The 17,386-nt window shown below is 39.9% G+C and overlaps 1 protein-coding gene across 2 annotated transcripts in view; it reads left to right on the forward strand.

The window, feature by feature from the left end:
* LOC139985959 (uncharacterized) overlaps nt 1-14,231 on the forward strand; it is a 144,232-nt gene extending 130,001 nt beyond the window's left edge. For both annotated transcript variants that reach the window (XR_011799531.1, XM_072000870.1), the window contains 2 exons: nt 12,866-12,908; nt 13,953-14,231. The gene's annotated coding sequence lies outside the window, so the exon portion shown is untranslated. The remainder of the gene's footprint in view (nt 1-12,865; nt 12,909-13,952) is intronic.
* The last annotated feature ends 3,155 nt before the right edge of the window (nt 14,232-17,386 follow it).

The raw sequence follows: 17,386 nt of genomic DNA on the forward strand, positions 1-17,386 counted from the left end.
GCAGAATGACAAAATTGACGCTAGGGAGATAACGGAGTCAGAAAGTGAATAATAAAAAAATATTTTTTATTCTCTTTGGAAGAATACTGTATTCTTCTGGCGATCAGCTTTACTTTTATCTTTCTGTGATATTAAATAAAAAAGAGCTGACGAACAAGAAGAGATTTCAAAAGAAAATTATTGTAGCAACTTCGTTAATTATAAAACGTCGAGTGAAACCTTGTTGTCGGTTCTGGAAAAAATTCGCGCGGGATAATGGTGGATGTTTGGTTATCTCACACGAGTATCGCGAGGACATATGCGTGTTCTGTCGTAAATTCGACCGGTCGACCTACATTCGCGAATAAACGCCGGCTGTATAACCCAGTTATAAGACAGGTTTCACGGTTTCCGCCATTTCTTCCTTTTGCGGAACAACTTTCCACTTGCTGATTGCGAAACCTGTTCACGTATTCGCAGGAGCGTTATGAGGAAACCGGGGAGGATTGATTATGAAGTGCGGTGAACCTGTTGGAATCGGATACGTGGGTGATAGGAAGCGTTGCCGATTGATCGAGCGATATTTGATGAAGATTGTCTTACGCAAAGAAGAGGAAATGGATGATAACGTTTGACATTTTGTTTTAAATTCGGATCAACTCGATGGACGAACTCGACAAGTTGCTTTTTCACACCTCTCCTCCTTTCAAAATTGTTTATGTCTCAAGCTCTTGTTTTTAAGATAGTATGATTTGACTTTAGCCTGGTTGTGACATATCCGAGCTTGAATTAATTTGCCAGATTAACTTTTCCGACCATTGGATTTTCTACAATTTTTAAAGCTTCTTCATACGTCATAATACGAGTTTGGATTAGGTTGACGGAGATTGTTGGTTGGAATAATTTTTTGGACCATTGGCATTCTCACAATGACAACCGTATAATATACTATAATATGAAATATGAGTTCGGCTACGATTAACGTTGATCCTAATACTCTGAATTGTTGATGGCAAAAGTGTCTTTATATCGTCATTAAGTAAGTTATAAAATATTTGCTAACGATTAAATCTTATCATCCTCCGAGTAGAATCGATGTACGTTGAGAGACTACGTCGAATAAAATATACTCCCAACCCGGGAGGAAGTGAGACCCGTAAGAAGCGAGACCCGTAAGAAGCGAATCACGAAGACCAACAGATTCAGTCGCGATCTGTCGGCAATTTAATGACTAGAAACGAAGGAACAAGTAGTCTCCGTTTAAACTGCTAGTTTTCACCGTAGTGCAAGGTCGATCGAGGTTCCCTTAATGAGGGACAACGTCGGCGAAGAGATTCGAACGGCAGATGCGATAGCATATAAAAGACACGCGAACAGTTTTGCACGCTAGAAGAAAGGAAATTGGCAGCTGTTGGACGCAACGAGGATACAAGATCGCGATAGCACTTGGAATTTGCATGTTCCTCTAAAACAAGGATGGTGGGAAATCTGATTGGTTGGGACGATGCTTACGCTATAGCGACCTCGTATCGTGAATCCGCGTACGAATTAGAGCCGCTGGTACGAATGTGGGTCACTGTATACCCCTTCGAACGACTTTCGCCGCGATAGAAAACATTTGGATCGGTTTCCAAATGGAGATTTAACAACTCGATGCAAACGTATAATATCTATACGTATTTGTGAAGGAAGTACGAACGTCGATCAAAGCTCTCGCATATAACAAAGATCAAAGATTGAAAAAGTTTGTGGAAACAGATGAAAGCTCGAAATCATATATGTACATGTATCACGTTGCAGATGGCTACATTTTTTTCAACGCACGTTTCCATGCCGTATGAAGAAATATGTGATATTTTATTTAAAAGATTAAAAATTAGAGATCAATCTGTTATTACTTCTTTTCCTTTTTATCAAATTTCGTTTTCAATGATATTATGAATATCAAATTTCTAGACTGCGAGATTTCATTTAATTCTTTGAATTTTATATATTATTTCGCTCATATTCGTTCTTGTGCCTGCATCTTGATGTGTTTACGCTTATCAACAATAAATCAACAGTCTAATAGCGGTTGATTTTTAAATAGAACAACGCGCGACAGCCGGAAACGAGTACAGTTAGAATCGTGATTTCTAAAAAAATTATCAGGCCGGATCGATGAATTAAACAACGTACGAGGTATGTTATCATGCACCTTGTTAGCGAGCTACTGCATTATTTACCGTCTCGTCTTCGTCACGCGAAATTAGATGCGTCTCCGTTTATTATTCCCTTTGGTGCGTACCAATCAGCGCGAAATTTCGCACGACAGGAATTCCATTTGGAAATCCCGGCGCAAGGATGCATAGATGCCACTCTCTGTGAATAACCGAGTCTCTCCGAGTTTGTATCGATATACTCAAATTCCAGTTAGTCGAATAATTCGACCAACGAACGAAAATCACGTTTCCCACAAATATAAAAGATATCGAGGAACCGATAATTGAACGACATTTCGTTAATCTTTACAGATTGAGTATATTTTTTCTGTGATCTCGCGTTGGTATGTTTGAACAGAGCGTGCAAACAGCGGTTCCCAAAATGGGGTTGCGACGAATTCGAATGGAATTTAATTGCAACAGGAGGAGAAGATTTTGGGGAAAATCGAATTTGTGGCCACGAATTTCCGAGAAAATTCAATTTTCGGGCTTACTGTTCTTAGAGATTAATTTTTAAGCCGTTCAAATTGGAAAGCATTGATTTCCAAACGATACAAATTGAGAAGCATTGTTTTTCAAAGCGATCCAAATTGGTCTATACGAATTTCAAACGACCCAAATTAAAAAATATCGACTTACGAGCAATCCAAATTGAGAAGCATCGAAGTTAAAAAATCTTCCGCTCAAAGGAACCCGCAGAAGCACCAATGAATTAAAAGAAGTTAAAAGAGACTCGTTTCCAAACAACCAAACTAGAAAATCAACGAATCATTGAAAAATCTTCCAAATCACGTACATTCTCGACATCATTAATCGGTGAACACACAACAATCGTCGGCACGAAGCATCCTCGGCCTTATCGTTGGTGGTTCCACTTTATTTCAGTCTCGATCAGCGATCGCGAAGTCTCGATAACATACCCGATCGGCCGGAAGTGATAATGGTGTGCCTGCTCGCTCGTAATCGTTCGAGAGGCTTCATTGTTATTGCCTTTGCCCCTCTACCCGCGATTCTCTTCGAGATATTGAGATTAGCTTCGACGTATTACCTTGACGACCTAAAAAATCGGCTACCGACAAGGATTTGCGGAACAGAGCTATCTTAAAGAGGGTGAAATCGTTAAGATCCGGGGCGTTGTTCGATCGCCATTTGCCGTGTTTCTGCGCCGTTGGCCGCCGATTGGCTTTCACGCCGCAACGAGGAATCATTATCGCGACTCTGCAGCCGGATCGAAGCGACCGGTTAATCTTAAATGCCTTCGAAAAGCGTTAAATCCTATTCGTCAACGTTGAATGACTCTTTGGAAGTCGTACTGGTTCGAAACTGTGTTTGATAAAAAATTGGAGCGGCAAAAAACCGATATGAAATATTATAGCATCGGTCGCTATTCCTTTGATCGCTTTTTTTTTGTAGTCTGTTTTATATTTTTGTTAATATACTCGTTGTAGACTGTGTGGTTTTTCGTTCTCATCCATAAACTCACGGGAAATTATTTTCTTATACCTTTCAACGCTTAAAATATACTAATCTTATATTTTCGTATATTGATTAAATATATTAATTCTTATAGATTACTATATGATTACGTTATTGCTCGAAGATTAATAGAACTCGTTAGCACTAATTAAGCACCCGTTCCTTCAAAGGATCGTATCTTCATTAAGAACTGAATCGTCCCCCAAGGGTGCGCGTATCCATCCCAAACTCAATATATCACGATTCAAACTCCTCGATCTTCGTTCAACCTAGTTCGTGTTAGCTTTTGATTAATAGATTCACCCTCAACTTTGCTTCAGGATAACCTAGAATTTTTTGAGTTCCTAGTAATAACTAATACTTATCTTGGTTTAGAAGAAAAATGACACATTGAAAATATCATTTATTTCAAGGTAATATATGGAGATTGACTCTAAAAAAAACCCTTCTTGTGGAGAAAAGAAAATCCTTTTCACTAAACGATACAATTCATTAAATGATACAACAATTAGTAATTTTCTACTCCAGTGTTCTATTTGTATTTCAAATTGATTTCCACAAAAAAAAAGACACCCTTCTTCATTATATCACTTTTCTAGCAAACCGATGATATAACACCGACGGTAACGTAACACAGTGATCACAATGAAAATTACATTTCCCTGTTCCCTTGAACCTTCTTTCATCATGTACTGCGACACAGCGAACCGAATGGCTGTTGCACGATAATCCGTGCCGCCATTAACCAGGACATTCACGGCACGCGTATCCATTATCGCGTACACGGACGTCTGCACGAACGTAACAATGGACTTGGGCCTTGTACCAGTCGGAGCAGAGTTAAACAGGATCGTTGGAAAGCCAATTTACAACGAAGAGTAGAATCGGGATTTTTTTGTTTTCCCTTCCTTCCTTTATTTTTTTTTTTTTTTTTATTTTATTATTTTTTGTAACGTAGCATCAAATTTTCGATATTTGAATCGAGCGCAAATATTTGATCCGTAGTCGAAGAATCGAAGTATATGAAATAGCGGGTGATGAAACAATTTGGACGATTGTTATGTGATAGGAATGTGAGGTAGAAATATAGGTTGGCTTACGAAAAAATGGTTTGGTTGTTTGCAAAAATTAGTGATTGATGGTATGGGTTCCAACGGTATCGATTCCATAGTCAAGGTAATTTCGATGGTACACAGTACTCTGACTCGATATTGTTGTAATGAATATATTACTTTGTGCCCGCCGTATCGCACATGAAACGTAATATAATGGATATAGCAGGAAAAAATAAAAATTTTGTTGAAACGATTTTGTAACGCGTAATGAGATTTTCTCTATCACAGAGAAATGTTAACTTCCAATTTCGTGCGATTTCATTTATCAAACGTTGCGGAATACTATTCAGTGATCATACAGGCGCGTTTATTTTCAGCAAATAAATTCGAAATTTTTTCAAATGATTCTCCTGCTCGATTCGAATGGCGGGAAATTCGAAAAAATCTAGTTCGTCTCGATAAAAACGTTGTTCTCGGAAGAGTGTAGACCGGGCCACGATGCAACCTGCTGCGTCTGTAATTACATCGCTGAACCGATATACGGATGGTCATGTACGCGGTAATGGATACACGAACTACAGTTGTCTGGGATAATGGCTCCGCGTATATGAACCTAGCAAAACGACGATACGCCACGTACAACGGATAAAGTCTGCGGTCGACACACTGAAAAATTCATCCGCGGAATCGGAAACGTTCTCCCGCTCTGAGCGCAGGAATAATTCAACGCTTGTGACGGAGCGTCAGACTGAACCGAGGTATTCACGTTTCACGTTTTATTTCGACGGTGTCGCGAAGGTTTTGTGCCCCCCGAGAACAGGGTTTGATTTGAAGGTGATGAAGTGTTCCGATGGTACGTATGTAGATAAAAAAAGAATATGATTAATCATAGAGATGCTGGTACAAATACCTTCATAGATGTAAGATCGGACAAATCTTAGATAACGTCTTACGTGTGATGACACGCGAAAGTATTTGAGTACTTGTTATAGAAAACTTTCATGTACATATCGTGTATGTTATATAAAATATTTTGAAATTTCATTAGCATGATAAAATATATCTCTGAAAAATATATTTGTATCAAATAAATCGTACTTTCTATGTGCGCTTTTAGATTTGTTTCGAACTTTACCAATATAATGGGTTGTCCGAAAGGTTTCTTTCGTTTTATGAGGAAATAACAGACGCACATCGTTTTTTGTTTTATATTATTTTGTCGAATTACGTTCGATCCATTTTCTTCTGTTGAGATAAACACCGCGACATTTCACAGATTTGGTTTCACGTTTGTACGAAGGTGCACTGTTGTAAAAGAACACGTTTGCGAAAGAAAGACACTTTCCGGACAAGTTAATATCATCGTGATAATCAAGGGCTCGTAATCATAAAAGGGTTCTATAAGCGTTTGAATACTTTCGTGAGCAACTGTGTTTCTCACAATGTTAAATAAAACGTCAAAAGGAGTTTCGCAAGTTGAATAAAATTTCGACGTTGGCGTAATGCGTAAAATCGAGCAGCAGCGAACATTTTCTATTAGATACAAAATTCTGTGACAATGTTACAGATCGTTCGCCGTCATTCGTTCGACAGTGAGAAATTTAGCAAACTAATCAACATTTTTCCGCTTCTCCGCAAAGTGGAACGTAACATCGATCGCAATTCTAATTCGATTTCCCTTGCTGTTCGCAAACAATTGTCAAGACCTCATTCGTGTTCCCTGTGAAGTTGTTAACCGCACGTCGAGCGCTGTCGTTTCGCGAAGTTTCGACCAGACACCATTACCCGCAACAAGCGCGGCTCACAGATCCATTACCACGCACGGGAGTATCTGCGTGTCTCTAGGAAACAGCTTCAATCTTGCTCGCTAATTACTTCGAATTGCAGATGCGTCCGTGATGGACACCTTCGTCCCTTCCTCTTCCCCAAGCACATCGTCAGCTCGCGTTGTTCTGAATGTATATAGCCTAGTTTACCTTAGATCAACGTACTTCACGTAGTTAAAAGTATCTTACTCCGTTACCATAAACCCGTAGCCTCTTTTACTTCTTGCAATTAAGGTAGATTTTTGGAATTTCCTCGAATAAGTTATTCCGATTGACCTCTCGCAGATCAAACCGATAAACTTCACGTTCTATCAATTTCCTAATGTTACCCTCAATAGCTTTAAGGACCCGTCATAAATCTTAGCAAATTCTAGCTAAGGTCCTTCAGGTCGAACAAACATCTCTTTAGTAATTCATTTTCTAACAGTTTATTGCTTACTACGGGAAGATTCGGGAAAGTTAGTTTTCTCACGTATGATGCTTCCCACTCGCCACTTTCTTTCAGGGACAGTTAGCCCCTTCCTCACCCACCAACCTCGAAAATTAACCAATTACCGACGAAGCCTATTTCCCTCACTCTCATAGCGAAACCTTGTCTTTAACGAATCAGCTCATCTCATGTCCTTGGATCCACCCATCACAAGAGAGTCAGTTGCTCTTCCGTCTTCGACCTTTCACCATTCGAACTTGCGTTATTCTACTCGAACTTAGAAATTACAATCACTCTCTATCAACTCATATTTAGTTTGTACATCAACTGTTATAATAAACTGGAACTAATAACCTGTTATATCAGTGTCATAATCAATTTAATTGTCTCTGTTATCCTAACCGAAATAGGGGATCGGACATTTCGCGGCGTCGATTATCTAATCGTAACGGGAATTTACAACTCCCGTTGACGTGCTTTCTCGCGAACGCGTCTCTCTGCGAGTGAACGAAATACCTGATTTCATTACGTAAATTATTAATCAAGATGACACGAATAACGGTACGTTCTAGGGTAAATTTAAAAAAAAAAGAAACAATGTTCTTAACATAATCTCATTTATGTAACTTTCAGTTTGCATAGTTGACTAGTTGTATATCTTATTACCAATCTCGTTGTATGACAAAGTCCATTTCCCCATCCACGAAAGGCATTTCGCAATTATACGAGTACAATAAATCCTCTGATTTCACATGTCCATCGTCACGTGCAACAATAAGATGTACTCTGGAGAACCATTGGACGCCGCCTTCGCGGATATTAGTTCCGGATTTTATTATCAGACGGAAGTAGTCGGCTGGAGTCGCGCTGGGAATTCGATAAGACGAAAGGCGGCTCGTAAGCGATACAGAAATACGACAGGAACGTGAGACAGAATCGCCAACACCGAGTCGGTATGTGCACACGAGACGATACAGGTCACGTAGTAGCCGCTAGCTAAGCAATCGATTACGAAAGGGAGTAAAAGTAATTGCTTTATAGTTCGTGGGCTTAGCTTCGCGACCGGCAATCGTGTTTCCGCCTCCGGGTTGGAAATTGTTCCGCGTGGAGCAATCGGTGCTGAGCTATCGCCCTTCGATCCAACATCTCGATGTAGGTGTTTTAATTGAGGTGAAGAACTTTCGGCAGTTTAATTGGGAATTTAAATAGGAAATTAATTGATTAGAGGTTATTCAAGAGATTACAATTATAGCGATGAGAGAGATTTGTAGGATTCCTCTGTTATATCCCTCGGGTTATTTTTCACGCAAATATGAACTTTTTCAGCAGAATACGAAAGACTCTGTTTCGATATTTGCGATTTCTCGTTCGAAACTTGCGCTGGAATTTCACTAAAAATCTTCTCATTGATCGAAACAAGAGCAAAACCGGAGAAAAATTCGAAGATCGTAACAGAGTGGAATCTTTTGATAAGCGTTATCTGTAGATTACGCATTCGGATACTTCTTGTTGAATTTTTCTTCGATGATCGAAGCTTTTCTGTGTTTTAATTACGTTGCCGAACAAAATACACAATGCGATTGAAACTCCCTATTGAATTGCCTCGATGATCAATCGTTCTATCTTTGCCATCTTTTTTCCGCGACGGATAGCAAACTCCCGGCAACCCGATTAACGAAACTGAAAACGAAACAAGAGTAGCAAGTACGTGAAACGACTTATTCGGAATCACATTGATCAACCGGTCGAGTAATTCGAGCCATGTTTGCAGAAACATGGATTTTTACGTCGTCTTCCTAAAAAGGAACACGAACGATCGTCTCGCTCAAAAAGGATACGAATCGTACGATCTATCATTCGACCGTCCTCGATTCGATCGACGTCGTTCCTCCTCGTTTCTTCCTTCGACTCGTAACGAACGATATTTTGTTCGTCCTTTTTTTTTTTTTTTTTTCTCGCATGGGAAGGTGAATTTTTCAGCGAACTTTTCCGTCAATTCGATTTAACGCTGTTCAATCGAGCTGGCTGATCGCGACGGAACTGTATAATAGAATGGGAGTAATTTGTTTGAGCGTGATGGATCCGATTAATGTCGGGTGTTAACTCGTTTTTCTCACCCTCCCTCTCGTTTGTTTAAGTTTTCATGGTGTTACCTCGCGATCACGAAATTCAATTTCACGCCTGTTCTTTTCCACCTTTTGTGCAGCCAAGCTTGGAAATGTCATTTCCGTTTCTTTCTACGTGCCTGTTTAAGGTTCTTTCGGCGAGAAGAAAATGTTTGAGATATTAAGGAAGTCGATAAATACTTTAGATAAAGCTTGACGGAGAAAATACGCGCAACTGGGTTAAGCAAATATTATTTGGGAAATTTACACGAGATTGTAACGAACAATACGATCGAAGAGCTTCTTGAAAAATACGCCCATAAAAAAGGTTGGTGCATTAAAATGAGTAAATCACATCGGAAGTTCTTTAGTCTCGATTTTTTAAATATTAGTTACGGTTGATTTGACGATTATAGTTCAACCATTTAACTAGGAAATACACTAAGCATTCATTGCATTTACACATGCGATCTTTTTCAAAAAAAAAGCTCCCCAATTTTGTTTTTTCTCCTCCTTCTGTGAAAAGAATTAGTTATATCATATAAAGTGTTCACTTATCTTCTTCGAATATTATAATATCACGTTAAATCATCAACGGAAATATTGTACACGATATAAGAAATACCGTAGAATGGTAGAAAAAGCATAATTTCTACCATTATTACCTACTCGCCATAAATTACCTGTTCGGAATTTTGAGTAGCCGTCCGTTTATGGCACGAACAGGTCCATTCCCTTCTTTAGGAAATTCCGAATTGTATGTCCTCTCCGAGCTGTAAACCTAACGACTCCGAGATGGAAAGGATCAGCCGAAAGGGCACGATGAACAAACGAAACTCCACGGGTGGTAGGGAGAATCAGCAACGTAGGAGGACAGTTCATCATCAGACATCGTACCCAATCTCCCAACAAGATCTTACCACCACCGTGTTTCTAACATCACACTTTACGTATACAACAAATGCAAATACTCTAATATTCAATTTATTAAACCTCCTTCACCTTGAGCGTTAATTCGTTCGAGGTACGCGAAATCGATCGACCGGTTTCTCCTGACCGGTTGCTCTTTAGTCGATAATTCGCAACATTACCTAACTCAAACACGTTTTCATAACCCCAAGAACAATCTAGCTCCCTCCAGGTCCTTTGACCTAATACATTTCCCATTTCGAAAGACATATTCGCCAACTTTTATCCCTAAAAGCGCTACATATATCTTCATTGACGTGTCACTATTCTTCCACTCGCCCTTTCACCCAAAAAGCATCCACTATATAAAACCCCACCAAGAAACCCTGAGAATTTCCATCGTTTATCCACGAAAACACGTTATTTGGCAAGGACGACGTAATTTGATGTCCAGAAAATAAATTCCACCTTGGTAGCCATGAAATTTTCAGCGTAGTTCTCTGACCAGGGAAAGCCGGGTTTAGTTTTAGAAATTCGAGTCGACAGCGGTTCGCCGACTAAGAGCACGGTCATTGGATTAGCTGGTATGCGTCGATGCGATTAATTTCGACGGCGAAAACGACGTGGATCTTTTCAATTTTGATTCGGCGTCTTCCTCTCGCATCCGTTGAAATCGCGCCACACAGTTACCCTGCAGCAAGAACGATGGCTGGAAATTCGCAGAATTTATGTCTGTAATTCGTCAAGCGGTCGAATGACTCCATCCTACAAATAGTTTTCTTTTGGAAAAATCATTTTCAATCGGGATTTACTCGGTGATGGACGATGCTTGTGGAAATACAATTGCTTGCAACGGACAATGGCTGTGAAAATGAAATTTCTCGCAGCGAGTTTCTGGAATTAAGCTTCTTTGGATTATTCTTCGTCTTTCATTTAATTTAAGACGGATAAATTTGTTCGAAGATCTTAAAGGGGTTGCTTATGAAATAAGGTTGATTATGGCTCGAAGGAGTTCGTTGTAAGCTAACAGAGAACTGCGAGGATAATTTTCCTAAGATTAGGAACTTTGCTTTACAAGCCAGATTTAACGTAATAACTCGAATATTTCTCTAACTTTATTCTCAAAATAGCACGACGACCTTTCTCGTCTACGTTCTGATAAGATGAACGATGTAAATGTTGATTCACTATTCGATTTTCGTTACATTCCAACAAATTATCTTTCGACGAACATCCACGCATCTTGCCGCCGAAATTACTAAAATACGATTTCACGAAATTCACTTTATAACCGCACTGAAGCTGTAAAAGAATAGGAGAATAAAAAAAGGTAGAGAGCGCAGGAAATTCGAAGCGTGTTCAAATGCCCAAAGCCGTGGGATTAAATGCGAAAACGAGATCCACTGTACCGTGCACGATCACGGCAATCAATCGGGGCACCGCGTTCGATAACCCCTTTAAATATCGATCAGCGTTCGAAACAACGTTTGGTCCGTCGATTCACGAAATTGCCGTCGTCTCTGACCCCCCGTTCCATAATTTACGCCCGGTCCATCGTTTATTTTTCCCCTCAGCCAGGGGTTTCGCGAACGGGGTCTAGATTTCCATTTTAAATCGGACCGCTCTTCCGGTGCGGCCGAAAATTTCGCGATGCCTCGCCACGTTGCGTCGTCGGACACACAGCCCCCTCCAACGTTCCATGGAAATTTTCGTTTCGGGGAGGATGGTTCTCCGATACGACGCGACCAGAATTGAAACGATCGAAACTGCACCCGTGAGGATCGTTACTCCCTCGGGTACCACGGTCTTCTCTTCTCTCGCGCGCGAGAGATCACATGCCGGCTTTGAATACAGAGAAGGATCATCGGAATTGATTGGTGAAACGAGTGAGTGACGCCTTCGTTTGAAATCGAATCGCCAGAAATGCTGCGGTAGCAAGAGAGGTCTTCGACGAAGATGGTCCCTTCCGAGCGAATTTCGCAGAATCGAAGATTTCGAAAATGTGTGGAATTAGACGAGAATTTCGTGAAATGAGCGAGACAATTTTGTAAAATGAACCAAGGAATTTTGTATGATTTTTTAGGAATGTAACACGATTATACGATGTACGAGAAGATCTTGCGAAACGAATGATACAATTTTGTACCATTTTCCTATATTTGCTCGCATGGATCAAGAGAATATTGTAGAGAGAACGAGGAAATTTAAAATAGCTTCCTGCGAATATACGTGACGTGGATTATGAGAAAATTCTGTAGTATACATGAAAAATTGCTGGCGATGTGATGATTAACAGCGGATGTGAATAACGAGTAATTATCTGTTTCCACGGAAAATGAGGAGTGGTGCCAACTAGTTTATGGTTTAGTTTAAGAAGAAAGTATAAGGAATTTTAACAAGGAGGTATGCTCCATTTCGCTGTACTGTCCAGAAGTAGTTTTATGTTACACGAGTATTTACTTGCTTTTAAAGGATATCTTAAAAGCTACTTTGTAGAACAACATTAAATGGACGGTGCATACGTGGTAAGAAACCATTTTCTAATTGAATAAAAGGAACAAGAGAAAGATGAGGGAGAAAGGAAAACAAATAATTTTGTAACGTTATATGGAGGATATCTATACGCGCAAATAATATTCATATTTCACAGATATTTCCGTGATCATATTTCAACCAGAACAGCTAATATTCATGATCTACAAATGTTGGTAATTAAATTTTAATACAAGAATATTTATCCTTCATAAATATTCTATTTAATAATCGATTTAATACAAGCTGCATCTGCATCGTGATACACGTATCGTAAAACGATTCATAAATGGAACAACAGATGTAACTACCGAAATATCAAGATAACGAAACCGTATTCTTGTCGTTTCAGGTTGACGTACCACGCCAAGACGCCACACCGCATACCCCATATTGTGAGTATTTATTTGAACCATAATTCTCTAATTAATTCTATCCTCGTAGTCACGCACATTGTACGCGTGGTCGGTGAAAATAATTTCCGCGAGAATTCGTGGACGAAAGTCGGGTTTAAGGTAGGTGGAAGAAGTTCTCATCTTGCAGGGAACGAGAAATCTAACTGCACTCCCTTAATTTTTAATCTTCATCCGCTTAATCCGCTACCTGATACGGAACCGAGCTCAAAGAACTCGCCCCTCCATCGTCGGGTTAAATATCGAACTTCCACTAGCCGCGATATTAATCTAATACCTTTTGACTCGGATGGAACAAAAGGGGTTCGCGATTTTGACGTAGAAACGCGAGGAACGTTACCCGAAGAATGATTAATATTAGATCAAGAAGCGTACTTTCAATCTCGATTCTCAGATAGAGAACGTGTCTTCAATGGCGATCGTGCGGAGTTGCCTCTCGGAATTAATCACGCGCAAAATTGTCTAATTTGTTTCGAATACACGTGCACTGTCGGTTATAACTGCGAACTATGAACCGAAGTGATGTAATTTTCGTTCGGGCAAACTCTTCTTCGATACGAAAGCGCTGCTGTTTGTTCGCTTGTTTGGAAATCTTTACGCGAGGAACAATAACGGCGATTGAATTCGTAGGAACTTGGATTAGATTGGAACAAAACTTTGATTTATAACGTGGAAATAAGTTTGATATTTTCAGATCTGTACGGTATAAATTAAATTTTATTTTATCTACGCATAACTCGGATAAAATGTATGTTAATGCGTTAAGAAACTCGTGATTCTATCAGCGAAACCTGGTTTATTTGATCCAAAATGGTACTGTCTCGTCGTCTATGATGTTAATGGCGATTTTATGCGTAACATGTTTTATGAAAAGATACGAATCTGCGTTGGTGATCAATAATAACTTCAGGAATCGAAACTCACTCACACGCTAGTGAGTCTTGAATTGAAAGCTTCGTACGTTAAGAATTCGCTATCTGACTAGAAATTTCTGTAGAACCAAGTGTTTCCATTTGCTGCTTACAGAACAAAAGGGCATGATATTAATTAAAGGATTGGAAATTCCGCATATATAACAAAGGGTTCGTAAATCTGCCATTAATTGCATAGAGGGATCGTCCTATGCGAAATGACCGAGAGTGGAGTGAAAATGGCGAACAGCAGCATCTGTGCAACGCGGCAAATCCGCAGGCAAGAAAACTGGCTTAATCCTCTTACGTCCGCTGCTCTGTCGCGGAAAAATGGCGTTCCCCGGCTGACCTTAAACCCGACAGAAACACGAGCAAGGACTCTCGCTCCCTGCGAGAGAAAGAGAAAGAGGGGAAATCACAGCTCGCTCGTGCTAGAAAAGTCTCTGCTAGCTATTTGCCAGCGAATCATCGTTAAGAAGATTTTTCTGCCGTTCGAGAAAATGAAACGAAATTGAACTCTATTCATTTGGTCCCCGACCATCTCTAGCAGCCGTTCTTTTTTAATTAAACACCGATGGCGAAGAAATAGAAAAGATTTTCTAAACCATCCTCGATGCTTTTCAGTTTTGTTGTCTCATGCACGAAACAAATATCAGGATTGTTACTTTCAATTATGAAAATAAATAGGCGTGAACGATATAATTTAAGGCCAATAGGAGAAACACGTAGTACAGTTACATTTTTCAAATTTTATAGAGATACAATTTTGAGACAAAATTATATTCTTCGCTACGTTGTCGATCGATTTTACGTCAGCAATTTGTCAAATTTTTATTTGATTTTCGTCAATATTAAATGTGTGTGTATCTTTGCCAATTTCTCGAACAAGTGTACAAACACTTTCGCGTGCATTAAAGTGCATTAAAATTCACCTCGCACGTTCAACGATCTACGCGATTTCTCGTCGATTCGATGAAGGAAGAATCGACGAGAAAACTTGTTACAGCGCTCGTGTATGTCGTCGTTACATAATTACGAGTAGCCGTGATGGCTTATAATCAAGGTCTGTTTGCCAAAAGCGGCCTTGGTAAGAAAATAATTGCCGGCAAAGCTCGTCGATCCTTTGTCGGGCACGTCCATTTAAGGAGGAACATCGTCGTTTTCGTAGCTGCCTCTCCTGCGACGGATGAACGTCACAAAGGTCGCCGATGATACGTTCGACGAAGTTGGGGTAAATTAGTACGAGACTTCGTTCCATCCCTTGAAAAGTGCACGGCTCGTTTCTCGGCACTGAGGCGTAATTTCAACGTGACGCTCGTTAATTACGCCCTCGACAAGCGCGATATACGGCACTGCAGTTTTCTGCCGCCCGATCTTCCCGACTACTGCCTTGCCTCGCAATTTCTCCCGCTTGCACTTCATTAAGCCAGTCTTACAATGTTCTTGTTTCCTCTGTATGTACACATACCTGACACGAATCCAGTATTGAGAGGACTCGAGAGCCGTTGAGTAGTGTTGCTTTGGGAAACCGAGGATGTATTTACGGTTATGTTTGTATTCGAAGGTTGTCAGATGGGCTACCGTGGAAATTTGGGAATTCGAGTAATAGCGCGTTATTTTCGAAAGTTGAAAGGGAAAATTGAGGGAGAAATTTCAATGACGATATTCGCTGTAGAATTAATATGTGTTTATATTTAGAACGTGCTGTCAATTTATCGATAAATATTAATAACGTTTTGCAGAGATTCGGGAATTTCAAATGTAATATATAATTAACAAACGTCGAACAGAAGAAGCAGGATAAATTTTTATTGCCATTCTGTCTGTGAAATTTATATGTTTGCGTTTAATGCGATGTGCTATAATTAATCAACGGTACTCCGTGCGTGAATATTCTTAAAGTCAATTATAAACTAGGAAAACGCAAATCGGGTTTAATCTAACGGATGCACGCGCGAGATCTTTTTAAAAATATTATTTTAAACATACGCATCGTAAAACTTGCTAACAACGAGTACGTGTTACGTAATATATTAAATACGTATGTTCATCGTACAGAACCTGTTATAAACGAGTATCACGTACATTTCTTTGTATCTCTGGAAACGTGAAAAATGTCTGTATCTCGGCCATTATTCGTAATGAAAGTTACATGTATTTTACACATGCATCAACGTAGGATTCTAATTAATTGACCTAATTGTTCATTTTCTGATATTCTCTTTATTACGAATGTACTCGTTATTAAAAAACCGAGAAAGGTTTAATAGAATAGGACGTCGGATATAATTCAACACACGTAGAACTACAAAAGGATGAATAAGCAATATTAATTGTATTCTCTTCAAACAATAAACCAGTCGAATACCCCATAGGTATACTGATGAATAATCTGGCACTTACAAAGTAAACATCCGTGCTGTAACAACACAATAACCACAAGCACAGAGTCGTTCCATCCTCTAGAAAAGATGAATTTCTCCCTAGCAATATGGCAGCAATTTCTCGACAAACCTTCCCTTTATAAAGGATTCTCGTTTCGCCGCAAGAATATTATTTCGATCTTAGAAGATAATTCCGCCCGTTTGCAATTTCCCTACGTTGCAGAATCCTTAAAACGTTCAATGTACTTCCCTGCAACACAACAGCCTGGAACACGTTCTCCGAAAAACATTCCAATCGTGAGCAAAATTTCATCCTTTGCTACGTCCGCCAGCCTCTCGAAACCCACAATATTCCATGAAACTTCCACTTTACAATCTCCCTCTCCCTTTCTCTCTCTCTCTCTCTCTCTCTCTCTCTCTCTCTCTCTCTCTAACGCACACACACACACACACTTCTTCTCCCTTTCTGCCTCGTTGGCAAACAAGTCCTTTTCCACGCGCCAACCGTGCGCTTTACCCCAAGAAAATATGAATACACCCCCTGAAATACGATCAAAAAATTCGCAAATCATTTTCGTTGAGCGTGAATGTTGCCAGTAATCGTTGGAAAGCCTGGAGACCGGGGATCGAAACTGGATTTTCACGAGCTCTCGTGGATTTTTTACGATGGAGCAGTCATAACGGAGAGGTTGGTGGCGAGAAATCTTCGAGAAAATCGCGCGATGGAATTAGAATTCAATCGAAGCGTCTAGCAGGGAAGAGAAAGGAGGGCGAATAGAATAATGAAAATGGGGGAAACCGGTGGGAAATGTGGGAAAAGTGCTCGTCGAGAGTCTCTAGCGAAGCCACGGATTAATAACGAGGATGTTTTAATAATCTCGACGGACGCGTATCGAGCTGGAAACCGCAGGAGCAATCTAATCTGTGGATTGGATAAATTCCAGCGCACCTGCTCGCGTGTGTTTAGCTAAAAAATTCAATCAGCTATGGCGACCGGGCTTTATTCGATGCGTGATCCGTTCCACATTTCGCCAACCATATTTCGTTTGATTTTTCCAAATGAAAAAGCAAATATCACACGGCCGATAATCGAGAATCGTATTGGTATTGTACATTGACAAAGTGAACCGGAGATTTTTGGTGCGAAGATAATTAGATCTTTCGA

Source organism: Bombus fervidus, chromosome 3, assembly GCF_041682495.2.
Source record: "Bombus fervidus isolate BK054 chromosome 3, iyBomFerv1, whole genome shotgun sequence".
Taxonomy (NCBI): domain Eukaryota; kingdom Metazoa; phylum Arthropoda; class Insecta; order Hymenoptera; family Apidae; genus Bombus; species Bombus fervidus.